The sequence below is a fragment of the Vigna umbellata genome, chromosome 1 (assembly GCF_029865625.1).
Source record: "Vigna umbellata cultivar VRB3 chromosome 1, Vumbellata_1.0, whole genome shotgun sequence".
NCBI classification, from domain to species: domain Eukaryota; kingdom Viridiplantae; phylum Streptophyta; class Magnoliopsida; order Fabales; family Fabaceae; genus Vigna; species Vigna umbellata.
Window position 1 is genome coordinate 11,824,624 of NC_142165.1, and position 14,837 is coordinate 11,839,460.

General features: G+C 33.1%; 1 pseudogene; it reads right to left on the minus strand.

Annotated features, from left to right (window-relative positions):
* Nucleotides 1-12,187: 12,187 nt before the first annotated feature.
* Nucleotides 12,188-12,997, minus strand: LOC148204644 (uncharacterized; annotated as a pseudogene).
* Nucleotides 12,998-14,837: the final 1,840 nt, after the last annotated feature.

Here is a 14,837-nt window from a genome sequence, read left to right on the forward strand (position 1 = left end):
CGACGTTTCTGCACCCGGGTGATGTAGTAACTGGGATGCCCTCACCAATTGTCACCCGAGATTAGTCCGTTATACCTCGCCCAAGTTCACCTTATGGACTAGGACATACTGTTATTCTCACACATGATTTACACCTCTTTACTTGAGAATGAGTAATCACAAAATATCAGGATAAACGCCAGCTAAGCTTAATCCACATTCATACTCTACCATTCAATAACCAATCCTAAGATATTCTTCCCTAAAATACTCTTTCATTTCCATACTATTCCATCCATATCACACTTTAAATATCATCATACTTAATCATCAACACAGTCATACTGAACCAAGAAAACAATATCCCATCTTAGAATAGAACTGAAAGATATAACATTAATTGTAGAAGCAAGACCGAACACTTAGACTGAGCAGTCTTTCACTTATTCTCAGAACGGGACCGAATGGTCCATACTGGGTAAGACTCATCAGAAGCCGAACACTTACGGTAATATTGAACGTTGACTCAACAGTCATGACCGACCACTTTTACTAGACAGAACTCCAAGAATGTAAAGAATACTATAGAATACATATAATTCGACCTAACCGAAAATCATGAAAGCTTTTATCAGAGACCTAAGAGTTTAAACCAAACACTACAACCTTTGGCCGAACCCTATTGAGTTTGGCTGAACACTCTTAATACTTAAAGCAATTATATAACAGAATATATTATAAAACCGAGCGCTTAGTTCCAAACCCAGCACTAGTACAGAACAAGCACTACCGAGATCGAGCACTAGTATAGAATAAGCACTACCAAGATTGAGCGCTAGTACAGAACAAGCACTACCGAGACCGGGCGCTATACAAAACAAGCACTACCGAGATCGAGCACTAGTACAAAACAAGCATTATCGAGACCGAGCGCTAGTACAGAACAAGCGCAACCGAGACTGAGCGCTAGTACAAAACAAGCACTATCGAGACCAAGCGCTAGTACAGAACAAGCACTACCGAGACCGAGCGCTAGGACAAAACAAGCACTACCGAGATCGAGCGCTAGTACAGAACAAGCACTACCGAGACTGAGCGCGAGTAAGGCCGAACGGTCATGAACTGGGAGGACTCCAAAGAGATCGAACCCAGTTAATAACCAAACGCAGAAGAAGGTCGAACGACCAAATAGCATGGCCAAGCGTTCAACAACGAACCCTCAGTTTTCTGCATAATTCTGCAGAAACTTCTGCAGAATTATGACCACATCAAATTTTACCAAAACTAAACATTTTTCCAAACTTCTAATCTTCCAAACATGAATCATACACATCTCTACACTAAACTTAGAATACCTAAACCTTTCTAACATCATTTAGAGAGTTTCATCTCAGATTTGAGAGTCAATTCTGCAGAATCATCAACTCAAAGACCGAAAATCAAATTTTCTACTTTTTCCACATTTCAAAGGTTTTAAGAGTTCTAACAGGTCCAAAACAACTTGTCCAGATTCTTCCTATCAACCAACTCCATACCAAATCTCAATTCCCCAATTTCACTACTCAAATTCATAGAAATTCACATGGCACAGTAATAAAACACTACAGGAAACAAATTAACATGTTCACAGAATATGACAATTCACGAGACAATGCCGAGCACACCAAAAATCCAATTTCATACTCATGCAATATCATCAAACAACATTTTCATACTCAGAAGATCAGAATTAAATTAACTAACTTCCCTTACCTTTAACAGAACCGAACAACTTCTACACATCCAACAAAGTTTGTTTGAACCGCAAGAGAATCTTAAGAACACCTATGAACCATCGATTGGTGAACGACCAACCGTAGAACCGCAATGAAATCAAAAAAGGAAGAAAAAGAATACGGAACACATGCAAACAAGATGGTTCCTTGCATGTAGTAAAAACCAAAACTCACTAAAACCAGAGAACGAAACTTACCAATTATAAACACAATTGATCGGTTAGATAGGAAGCTCTTGATGTCTGGATCGTCTAAGAAGCTTCTGATCACCGATTAGATGAATCTCCAGTGAGAAAATCTAGAGAAGAGAGAAGAAAAGTAGAGCTTTATGTTTTAGAGAGATAGAGAGTCTCAAAATAATGAGACCATCTTTGTTTAAATTTTCTATTTATGTATTCATGCAATACTTGGTCTCTTTATTTGAAGACATCTATCTCCCACATAATACTAAATTTATGGGCTCTTACACATGATGCATTTCTTCCATGTATCCAACATGTAGGGTTTTGGCAACTTCTAATAATTTACAATACAAATTCAAGTTTGTCCAATCTTTAATGAACATAATTCAACCATCTTCACTGAAACTCCATCCTAATTTTATTCTTAAAAAGTGTATCAGAGAATGAAAAAAAAGTTCAATTGTTTTAAACTTCTATTCTTAAACAACCTAAAACTATTGAATATAATAGTAACACATTTATTTTGAATATAAAATTAAAACAAAGAAGTGTCTTTAAGTTAACTAAGTTGTATTTATGAAAGTCTAATGTAACAACCACAAAATCATGTGAAGAAACATAGAATAGAAGTTTATAGATGAAGAATTGCATTGATTAAACATTAGAAGTAAGTTGATTAAATTATCTCTTACAAAAGAACATTTAAGAAAAAAGCTAAAAAGTTGTAGAAGCACGTCGGGTAACATGGAACCATGAAGGCGTAGACATTGGCACTTGGCATGTTGTCTTTCTTGCAAAACTAGTTTGCTTTTGTTTTTCTCTCCTTCGTACAAATCCCTCGACCAAACCAAAAACAAAGAAGAAGAGAAAAAAGTTTCGAAAACCACGACACGCAAAAGCGCGTGAGTGTAGTTCTCTGTCCAAACCAAACTAAACATCCCCATAAAATCCCAAACACATTCGTATTCACATCCATTCTCATATTTTCTCTCTCTCTCTTTCTCTATCTCTCACTTCCGAGTAGTCATGTCCCGTCATCGACGCCAACCCTCCCAAGCCCTTCCGCCGGAATTTTTCGCCGGCGACGACATCACTAAGTCCTTTGACTTGGCACACACCGTCGCCGAGCAAGCCGGAGGGGCCGCCACCGCCGCCGCTTCCCTTTCCCAAGCCTCACGCATTCCGACCCACCAAGAGATCAAAGATTCCCCTCGCGCCGCCGTTTCTCCAACCAAGAATAAGCCGGCGCCGCCGCCGAAGTCGACTTGAACCGCCGTGTGAATCATGAGGCTGCTCCTGCTGCATTTTATGTCTGTCACTTTCTTTTTTTTCTTTTTCTTTGATTTTTGGTTTGAAATAATTGTCAAGATGGCAGCGGAGGAAAAGCTTAAGGCATTGTAACATCTTCTCCTTCTTCTTTAAACTTTTTGTTAGAACTTGGAATATGAGGTTTCTTTATGAATCTTGATGTGACTGTTTCTTTTGGAAGGTTCTTTGAAGAATATTTCGGATTTAGAAATAGGTTTTATATACTCATCTCCCAAGTATATCCTTATCTTTTTTTATACATTCTTTTAATAACTATATTTATTATCATTAAAATTTATTAAAATTTATAAATATAAAAAACTCACTAAAAAATATCTGGATAAATAATGTTAGAAGGAGCATCAATTCTCTTTATAAAATACATGTGTGGAAGCTAGAGGTTTGGATCTGAAGCTTTTCTTAGTATTCTTCTTTTAAATGTCTCTCTTCATACATAATCAAGAAAAAATATTTTATTATTTTATAGATCAAAGTATTTTTTAGAGAATTTCATCACCCACTCACATCGCTTTTGGTATGATGTATGTTGCAATATCTCTGATTTCATCTGTTAATTTTCATGTAATCATGTGCCTAAAAAGTATAATGTTAAATCTTGATGTATATATTCTACAAATATTACACCATTATGATTAGTGATGAGGGAATAAATAAACTCTAAATTTCTGCTTTAAATAATTTCTAAGAATAATGAAATATATTATGGGTGTTTGCTTATTTTAGCACCACAGCAATATCTATACCTTTTATATATAAAACTTTCTGATGGTAAAGCAACCATAGCAAAACTTGCTGGTTCTATATGCCAATTTGTCATATGATAGACAAACGAATCGTTAATGAATTCTTATAATTAGGGTTGTGCAAAAAATTCTACAAATTATAGCCTAAACCTAATCAAGTAAAACTCTAAATAATATAAATTGGTTCTTAAGTCAAACCACTTTATCATTTTGGATGTGGATATGATACACACGTGTTGGTGCACTATATAAACCAATATATAAAAAAGTAAAATTCAGTTTAATTTAACTTTACCTAATCTTCTTATACTGAATTCTTAAAATTGTTTCTTTTTTAAAGAATAAAAAGTGAACTTATCCAGATTTCTTGTTTTAATTTAGCTCGTTTGTAAACAAGTTATTTTTGAGATCGGAGTAAAAAAGTTCTAATTAAAATTAGGTTAAACATACTTTGATTAAAATATTAATCAATTTGAAAGTACTTAAACGAAAACCAAGTTAATGAAATATCGTGGGACATCGTATTAATTACTTTTTCTAACTTGTTTAACTACCTTAATAAAGAAATGAAATGATTTTTAATAAGTTTAAATTAACTTATTTATAAATTAAAAAAAAGCATGTAAAAGAATTTAAATATCTCTTACTATTTAAAATTTATATTTTCAATAAAGTATTGAACTTTGTTAAGAATTAAGATAAAATTATGTTGTTTTTGTGTCACACCATTACCAAAGATACATCAAGAAGTTACGTCATTACATTTTTAACGTCTTTTTCAATATAGTGGAAGTCATTATATTACAATGTTTAAAACATGAGATGTAATAAGAAAATTTAAAAGAAAGGTGGACAAAATATGATAAGTGTGAAAAAGAGTTGTTTTTATACTTATAAATAAGTTCAATCTTGTAATTATTCATGTTGTTCCTTCTTGAAAAGTTGTAATAAGTAGTAGATTGTTATATAAAATATTGTATAGAAATGGTGTATTATTTAGACTCTGTCAACCAATTTTCGCAAAGCGAAAGCCAAAATTTGCACCAGTTGCGCTGAGCGATTAACATCAATTAAAGTGCAGCAGTTAAGAAAATTCGCATAGCGCACTAGTACATGTGCGCTGAGCAAATTAATGAAGTTAAGTGGCTTTAAAAGTCGTGATAGAAAGACAGAAACATTCTTCTGACAGAAGTTCCAGACAAAAAAAAGAAACGAAAACATCTTAGGAACTTCTGGAGACTACTTCAAGGCATCAAGACACCATTGTTGCAAGAGATTGCTTCAAATATGTACGTTCTAGATGACTAGGAGTAGTTAAATTTTTCTTTCGTTGGAATTGGATGTAATGAACTCACTGTGATGTAATTTTCCTGTTCAATATATCGTTCGTCGTTCATATGCTCTTTCTTGAGTTTAATAACATTGTATGAAAATATAATGTGAATTGAATGTCTTTGATTACTGGAAAGTAACTTTGAACATGAACATAGATAGAACACCTAAGTGATTTGGGATATAGGGATAGACTCAATAACTTGGTCATTCTTAGCATCGGACTTAATGCAAATTGTATGTTAAATTGACTAAGGGATTAGCATTTTGATATATTAATTTAGAACTAGTTGCTAAGGGATTAGGACTAGTATGCCTTGATATGAATGTTTGAATGAAATAATGATATATTGTACAGAGTTTTATCTTCATATGATTGATGAAACCCAATTCCAATAAAGTTTCTTTTAAATATAAATTTCGTGCACACCAACTGTTTGATAAAATACCAAAAATAATTTCTTGTGTTGTTTTGTGCATTTTGATGTCTAATTGAGTTATAAAAGGAAGGATTGTCATGCGTTGCACAAGTCCCTTGGGAGACGATACTTTTACTTATTCACAGTATTACTTGGAACGATTTGGTATACTTGCCAAAAAGTTATCAAGTTTTTGGCGCCGTTGTCGGGGACTTGTGTTCCAACACAAGGCATTTGGGCATTTATGACTCTTTTAGACTTTGTTGTGAATTTTCTTTATAATGTCGTTGTGTATGTAGTTGGCGTTAGTTTTTAAGACTTTCCATTGATTTAGTTTGAACTTAATTCCTGTCTCGGGGTACGCCTTAGAGCTTGATGTAGTTATTGAAAGTTCTTAGGGATGAGATTTCAATAGCGGAACTAACTAAATCAAACAAAATGTGCAAACCACCAGGGATGGGGTTGTGTGTTTGGATTCATTGTTTTGGAACTTAAGACAAGTTTGATGGACTTCTTACACCAAGGGATTGGGTGAGGGTTTGTCATACTTAGGTAGGCACAACAAGAGGGATTTGAGTGTTCTAACTTCAGAAAACAGGGGAAGTGGAATTCTTTGCCAATTGTATGTCTCTTTTGTTTGAATTTCTTTTATGCAGTTTGTCTACAGATGTTTCTAGTTGTTGGAAGATCCTAGGGATGGGATTTCAACAGCTGAAAGGGGAGTACTAAGTGATCTTGCAACAAGAGGAATCTGAGTGAGGTTATTTAGGAAATCCATTTCAATCATTTTGCATATTGGAATTGTTGTTTGGTTGGTGTGCTCATGTTCTGCAATTTTGTTTCTTCTTTTCCTTATTTCTTTGTTTGTGTTTTTTTTTATTTTTCTATTTCACTTCTCTATATGTTACCTTTAATTTTATCTTTATGTTTTAGTTTTTGTAAGAAATTGATGAAGTTTCCGTGTTGGTAAGTTCTGTGTTTCGTTGATAAGTGTAATGTTCTGTAATGTATGTTCAATATTGTTTTATTCGTTAAGCATATATATATATATATATATATATATATATATATATATATATATATTGCTTTAAGCGAATATATTTGTGAGTATCTGCAATGAGGTGAGTGAATTAATGAGGAAGAGAATTTATTTGCTTAGCAAATTTGTGAGTTGAGCGAATCTAAAAAAAATCTGTATTCGCTCAGTGCACAGATCTGGTGCGCTCAGCGAATAAACACAAATTAAAAAAAGTGTAATTTTATTCGCTTAGCGCACAGCTCTGGTGCGCTTTGTGAATAAACACAAAAAAAACTTTTATTTTATTAGCTCAGCGCACAACTCTGGTGCGTTCAGCGAATAAACACAAATCTAAACAAAAATTCGCTCAATGAGCAATTCACTCTGCGAATTTTTCACTGCAACTTTGGTTTTATTCATCACCTTGTTCGCTCAGCGAGTAGTTCGCTGCAGTTTTCTAATTTTGTGCATTTCTCACCATATGTTCAATGTTCTTTTGTGCTTAGCTAATATTATGCAGATAAGTTCTTCTAAGACCACCACAAGGTCTTCTTCAAGAGTACAACGTGCTGAGGCACAAGAAGAAAACCTTGTTTTAAACTATGATCAACATAGGTTCTCCTTTGAGTTTGCGCATCTCCCATGGTCTGAGGGCAGGCCAGACTTCAGGTGGGGGAGTGCAAGTGCCTTATATGCAGATGATGATTATGCAGATGCAAATGGAGTTATCTTCAATGTTTAGTTATGTTATTTATGTTTTGTAATATGTTTTGAACTATGTGTTAGTTGTAAAGACATGTGACTTTTTGATTTAATGGTTATGCATTGTCTTGATTAAGTTGATGTGATTCTTGAAAATGATAACACATATGATTGTGGTTGCAATGTGCTCCGTATATTTTTATCTGTGTGTGAGTATGTATGACCAGATCTGTTGAGTGTTGAGAGCATGTGTTGAGAATAAGAAATATGATGAGTTGTCTAGATATGGAGTTTACTTTTACATGATTGTGATTCTACATACATACACACCTGTGTGGTTAAGGATGAGAGAGGCATTGTTTGATATTGATTATACAGCTACTTGGTCAAACAATCAACCTTAACACATCATGATACATTTGTGAACCCTTTTGAGCCTTGACAATTTTTTTCTTCCACCTTGAGCCTATTAGATGATATCCTACCTTACACCTTAGAAGAGAACATGTATTATGCTTTAAAAGAGGTTAAGGTTGAATTCAAGTTTGTGGGAAGAAAAGATCAAGAAAAAAAATATGATAAAAAAAAGCTCAAAATGAAAAAGAAGGTTGAGCTATGTGAAAGAAAATGGTATGTGATGAATGATATATTTTGGGATTTGAGTACTGGATTGGGAATTGAAGTTGTTCTCTTCTTAATAGGTGTCTTTGAACCCAAGAAAAACCATGATTCTTTTTCTAGCCAAGTCAAACCTTAACCTGAAAAGAACTTTGGACTTAACCAATAATGTGTGAATCAAATGAAATGCAAAAGCTGATGAAGTTTTATGTCAATTCTACTGTCATGTAAGGACAAACACTTGAGTGTGAGTAATGATAAATGTTGATCTGGTTGTTCATATTCTATGCACAAATGATTTTGTGAGTGATGCATCATGTCATACTTGTTTGAAATCTTTGGGAATGCATGTGATTATTCTGCTGTGCAGAGTCATTTTATCAAAATGTCAAATGTGTGTTGTGATGTTCATTTTCTTATGTGATTTCATGAGGGCATGAAATAGTTCAAGTTTGGGGAGTTGATAAGTGTGAAAAAGAGTTGTTTTTATACTTATAAATGAGCTCAATCTTGTAATTATTCATGTTGTTCCTCATTGAAAAGTTGTAATAGGTAGTAGATTGTTATGTAAAATATTGTACAGGAAATTGTGTATTATTTAGACTCTGTCAGCCAATTTTCACAAAGCGAAAGCCAAAATTTGCACTGCCAGAAGAAGAAATTCGCATAGCGCACCAGTACCTGTGCGCTGAGCGAATAACATCAGTTAAAGTGCAGCAGTTAAGAAAATTCGCATAGCGCACCAGTACATGTGCGTTGAGCGAATTAATGAAGTTAAGTGGCTTTAAAAGACGTGACAGAAAGACAGAAACATTCTTTTGACAAAAGTTCCAAACAAAAGAAAGAAACGAAAACATATCAGGAACTTCTGGATACTACTTCAAGGCATCAAGACACCATTGTTGCAAGGGATTGCTTCAAATATGTACGTTCTAGATGACTAGGAGTAGTTAAATTTTTCTTTCCATGGAATTGGATGTAATTAACTCACTGTGATGTAATTTTCCTGTTCAATATATCGTTGGTCGTTTATATGCTCTTTCTTGAATTTAATAACCTTGTATGAAAATATAATGTTAATTGAATGTCTTTGATTACTGGAAAGTAACTTTGAACATGAACATAGATAGAGCACCTAAGTGATTTGGGATGTAGGGATAGACTCAATAACTTCGTCATATTCTTAACATCGGACTTAATGCAAATTGTATGTTAAATTGACTAAGGGATTAGCATTTTGATATATTAATTTAGAACTAGTTGCTAAGGGATTATGACTAGTATGTTTGATGTGAATGTTTGAATGAAATAATGATATATTGTATAGAGTTTTATCTTCATATGATTCATGAAACCCAATTCCAACAAAGTTTCTTTTAAATATAAATTCCTTGCACACCAACTGTTTTATAAACTACCAAAAATAGTTTCTTGTGTTGTTTTGTGCATTTTGCAGAAGTCCTTGCGAGACGATACTTTTAATTATTCACTGTATTACTTAAAACGATTTGGTATACTTGCCAAAAAAGTTATCAAAATACACGGTTAACTATATTATAAGTTAAAGTTAATGTAATTGATAGTAATGGGATTAAAATGAAAGAAATATTTTAATATCAAATTTTAATATTCTAATCATATTCATTCGATTAAAAATATTATATTTAGTTATACATAGTAAAGTATATATTATTAACAAAAGTATCATATTTAATCATACATAGTAAATTTAAGTATTTTAATAAATATATTTTTTATCTTATGTATATTACATATTAAGCTAATTAAAGTAAGGACGTAATGTAATAGGCCATTATTTATTTTATTTAAAAATTTAATTAATAAAAATTATTTTATTAAATTTCAAATTTTCAATTTACTTAATTAGAATTTTATATTTAATCATATTGAATATTATAAACATAATTGTGATTTTTAATAAATTTGTTTATTAGATCGGAATGTGAGATCTATTCAAATCCAATTAGATTTGGTTGGATTGAATTAAATTTGACACAATCCCAAATAATATACTTTTATCCAAGTTGGACTATGAAGATTGGTGATCCAAGACTCACACTTATACAAATTGGTAAATTTTTTATAAGTAATTGAGTGGGAGAGTCAAATGAATCAAAATATTTATGTTTGGTTAGGAAAGAGATCATAGACATTTTGAAAAGGATGAAAAGAGAGTGTATTTTCATTATGTGATTTATTAGATTATTAGAAACATAAAATCTAGATACTTATTCGAACCTCATAAGAATTTAAAAAAAAAACACCATTGAACAGTTAAAAAAAGCCCAGGCCCACATAAGGAAATTGAAACAAAAGCATATCTGTTTCGAGTAAGGGCGTTACTCCCTCCACCACCACATTTTCTCCCTCCACCTCCCCAATTCTATTACATATTTTTTGAATTACAAAACTAACCTTTTATAATTACAAAAATAACTTTTTTCCTTTTTAATCCTAATTATTTACTTTTATAATTAAACTAATAAATAACTTTTTATATAATTATAAAATTATTAAAGAATGCAAAAAGTCATATATAAAAATATATATTATACAAAAACCCTTACTATATATATAACGTGCAAAATAAAAAAAAATCTAAATATATACTAATAAGAATAAGGATCCTCAAAAATACATTATTAAAATACATCAAAATATATTCAAAAATAATATATCAAAAAATATAAATTATATTATTTAAATATCTTCAAAATTAATATAAAAAAACTGTAAAATATAAACCGTAATCTTTAAACAGATGTGAGCATCCTTTTAAGGGAAAAGGGATGTCAACATCCGTTTAAGGGAAAACGGATGTCAACATCCGTTTAAGGGAAAAAGAATGTCGACATCCGTCATCCGTTTTCCCTTAAGCGGATGTTGACCTCCGTTGACGGATGCTCACATTCGTTTAAAGATTATACAGTTTATATTTTAGGGTTTTATTACGCACCTTCACGCCCTCTCACGCCTTTGAACCAGCATAGCACCTTGAAGCACCACCACAGTCACGGTTGAAGATGAATTGTTTTCCCCACTTTCAATCTTACTAAACACAAAGTCCACCACACTCTCACGTCACAATTCTATAAAAGAGAAGAAGAAGTGGAACATGAGAGACAACCCAAAGATAAAGAGAATGAATGTACGTGAGATTTTAAATAATATTAACCTTAAAATAGGAATTAAAAAATAAAGAAAAGGGTAAAAGGGGAATGGGGTGGTGGAGGAAGCAAGTTGTGGTGGTGGAGAGAGTAACACCCTTCGAGTAAATGAATGTCTTAAATTAATTTTGATCTAAATGGATCAAGTTAATCCAATCCATTCAAGAAAGAGTGAGTAAGACTATTAACATAAAAAGTATAAAGATCCAACCATCCTCAATCCAAGAGTTGAAACAATGAGTTTATAAATCCTACTCAACCTAACCTAAAAACTCTAGTAACATTTAATCATATATAATAAATTGATTAATACTACCAACTTTGTATGCCTGTTAAATATTATAGCGCTTAAAGTAAGGAGGGAAAAGAGAAATCTTAAGTTAGGTTCAAAAGTTACAGTTATTCACTTTATTTAAAAATTAAATTAAATATTTTAGAGTTAAATATATTTTTAGTTCCTGAACTTTGATGTGAAATTAATAATTATTTTTATCTAAAACTTTGATACATTTTTTTCTCAAACTTTAAAAATAAATAAGTAATGTCATTTTAGTCTAATTACGTTACATTCTTAAAATGTCAATCACGTTTCATGCTAACCTCTAAAATGTTTACACAGTTTAACACATTTTTGTTTCAATGTAAGTTGGAAAACACATTTGACATATAAAAAAAGGGTTAAATATGTTTTTAGCCCCTAAACTATCAAGCGAATTTGTTTTTAGTCTCTCTTTCAAAATAAGGTACATTTTAATCCTCCTCCTTAAGGAAAACTTAATTTTTGGTCCTCCAAAACTAACACCGTTAAAAACCAGCTGATGTGACTAACGGTGGTGTGACACGTCGTTTTTTTTTCTGACATCAATCTTCCTTAGATTTTCTCCCGTTCCACCAACCCAACCTCATTCCCCCACCATGGATGTTCCCACCACCTCCTCAGCCACCGACGACCCTCCCCTCCCTTCCGCATCACAAATACCAACACAAGCTGAATTCATTAGCTACAGCTTAACAACAACTCATTCAACCCATTATTTGATTACCACTCCTATTTCTGAATTCATTTGAACAAAATGAAGTAATTGGCATTCAAGAAGGAAACAGCAAAACACCCAACCGGGAAAACCCAGGTACGAACCTGAATCGCGCTCTTTGACCCGCATCTCGTACGAATTGGGATCAATGGTGACAATGTCAGCTATTTCGGGATTGGGTCCTGCACCAACAATCGCAGAGCTAAGCTCTTCGAAAATGCCTCTGACGGCAGCGGACTCGGGGTCCTCGTTGGGCTTCATCTGCTCCGACAAGGGTCTGCCGCGCTTCCGGATGTTGCCATCGGACAGCTCCTAGTGCGACTCGACGAGGACCTTGCCGTGTTTGGCGGTGACACAGACGAGGACGACGAGGACTGTCCGAATCAGAGGGCTGGAATCGACGAGGGAGGTTTCTCCCTGAGAGAGTTTGAGCCAGAGGTTGTGCACGTTTTTGGTGCCGGGCTTGACGCCCAACGAGGCGAAGGACTCGGAGGGGAGGCGGGGTTTGAGCCAATCGGAGAGGGATTAGGGAGATGCAAAGTTGTGGGGGCTCGAGGGTAGGGTGTTGAGGGCAGTGGCTGTGGTGGTATTTTTGGAAGGTGTTGCGGTGAGGGACATGGCGAGGAATTTGAAGAAGCGGCGCGAGAAGGGCCAACGGGTGGAAGCGATGTTGGGCATATGAGGCGGTGGGTGGGTGGGGGGCGTTACGCTGATGAAGGTTTGGGTGGTTTTAGTTTTCTGATTTGGGTCTCTATAGTGGTGTGAGGAGATGAACTAATATGCAATATAGGGGTTTTTTGGGCAGTGGAGATGGAGGTTTTACGTTGGCTATGGAGGTGAGTGTGGTGGAGGGTGGTTGCACATGGGGGTTTCACGGTTGATGGTGGCGCCAGAGATGTTTGAGGTGGCGCCGGAGGTGGCTATGGCAGAGGCGAAGGGAGAGGGAGGGAGAAGAGTTGAGAAAGATTAAATGGTGTCAGAAAAAAAAAACAACGTGTCACACCACCGTTAGCCACATCAGCTAGTTTTTAATGGTGTTAGTTTTGGAGGACCAAAAATTAAGTTTTCCTTAAGGAGGAGAATTAAAATGTACCTTAATTTGAAAGAGGGACTAAAAACAAATTCGCTTGATAGTTTAGGAACTAAAAACATATTTAACCCTAAATTTTTTTTAACATAATTAGGATTAAAAGATTATATCCAATCATTTTTAAAGCAAAATGTATCAAAGTTTTAGAAAGAGATAAATTCCAATTTTTTTAAAAAAATTTAACGACTAAAAACATATTTAATCCAAAATTTTAAAAATAATAAAACAAAATAAACTTTTTTTTTCACGCACACCATCACCCTCCCTTTAAAGATGATTTACATGGAATTGGAGTGAAAGAAATATTCATTATCAAATTTCAATATTTCAACCACATTTATTTGATTAAAAATAATACATTTTTCATATACAATAATTTAGTATATTAAATATTATGTGTTGAAAAAGTATATTGATGATAATTAGAAGATACAAAATATATTGTTAAACATTTTTGTCATGTATATCATAGTTAAAAATAATTGATAGTAGTTTTGTTAAAATGGATTGGAACTCATGAGTTAACCTAGTTTATTGCGAGTTCGAGTTGGTTGAGTTAAAAAAAATTGAAATTTTGATATGGAAAAATTTTAAGTCTGACCCACTAAGAACCTAACTTACCTAGGTTTAACCTGTGATGAGTTGGCTCATCAGCCTACCTAATTTAGCTTTTTGTGCTTACTTTTAGATTATATTTAGAGTTTAAGATGATTTTGAAATGTATGATATATATATATATATATATATATATATATATATATATATATATATATATATATATATATATATATATTATATTGAATTGTCTTTCAAATTTAACATCATTTTGGATTCAAATTTATTTAAATTTTAATTAGAAAAAAAATCATTATTTTTTTTTGAATTGAAAAAAAAAATTAATTAAGTGAGTCAGTAAGTCAACTCATTTAACCCACCAACTCGTTTAACCCACTACCTCGTGGTGAGCGAGGCTAGACTTATTTTTTTTTGCTTACTAACAAGTGAACCGGGATGGATTGACTTGACCAACCTGTGATGGGTTGGATCCAGTGACCCGTTTTGATAACACTAATTGATAGTGATAAAATTGAGTGATAAAGATATTTTATTGTCAAATTTTAATATTTCAATCACATTCATTCACTTAAAAATATTAATTACACAAAGTCCGTTAAGATAATGTTATTATGATCAATAATTATGTATTAAGTGGGATAGTAATGGTTCGCTTTGAACCCATAATTTCTGTCACTGTTTTGTTCTTGAAAGATATTTCAAATAATTAAAGGAGAAATATTTAAATTGTATTTGAGTTGAGTCTTGAATAATTTAGGACTAGTATATGTGAAAAATAATAATATCAATGAGATTTGAGTGAAATAAATATTTTATTGTGAAATTTCAATATATAAATCACATTTATTCAAA